Source organism: Balaenoptera acutorostrata, chromosome 4, assembly GCF_949987535.1.
Source record: "Balaenoptera acutorostrata chromosome 4, mBalAcu1.1, whole genome shotgun sequence".
Taxonomy (NCBI): domain Eukaryota; kingdom Metazoa; phylum Chordata; class Mammalia; order Artiodactyla; family Balaenopteridae; genus Balaenoptera; species Balaenoptera acutorostrata.
The window spans coordinates 1,013,636-1,014,210 of NC_080067.1; the positions used below are offsets into that span (position 1 = coordinate 1,013,636).

Sequence of the window (575 nt, forward strand, 5' to 3'; positions counted from 1 at the left end):
TACAATGAGGTATCATCTCACACTTGTCAGAATAACCATCATCAAAAAGTCTACAGATAATAAATGCTGGAGAGGGTCTGGAGAAAGTGGAACCCTCCTACGCTGTTGGTGAAAATGTAAATTGATAGAGCCACTACGGAGAACAGTAATGAGGTTCCTTAAAAAGCTAAAAATAGAACTACCATATGATCCTGCACTTAACTATAGTCCTCACTTTTTGCCTGTCTTCTTACTGCCTCTAAAATATGGAATGTCTCACAGATTTACGTTCCATCGTTGTGCGGAGGTCATGCTAAATCTTCACTGTGTCATTCTGAATTTTGCGTATACTGGATTCGTTGCTAATGAATCCAGATAAATATAATTAAACTGCTCATCTCCATGATTTGTTCCTATTCTCTGCTATTTGTTTTCTGGAAACTACCTAAAAAATTCAAGAAGTCTCCAGAGATGTCAAGATAAGAGTACTAGTTTTACTCATTTAATTTCTCCCTTTCTTAGGTATTTGAGTGCCACAAAGAACAAGGGAGGGTAGTGCAGAGAAAAAGTACAGAGACATTATTTTGATTTTGTGG

The 575-nt window shown here is 37.0% G+C and overlaps 1 non-coding gene across 1 annotated transcript; it reads right to left on the reverse strand.

Annotated features, from left to right (window-relative positions):
• Window positions 1–239: 239 nt before the first annotated feature.
• On the reverse strand, window positions 240–346 carry LOC114236655 (U6 spliceosomal RNA). Its single transcript, XR_003622540.2, has one exon. It is a non-coding gene; the product is annotated as a U6 spliceosomal RNA (small nuclear RNA).
• Window positions 347–575: the final 229 nt, after the last annotated feature.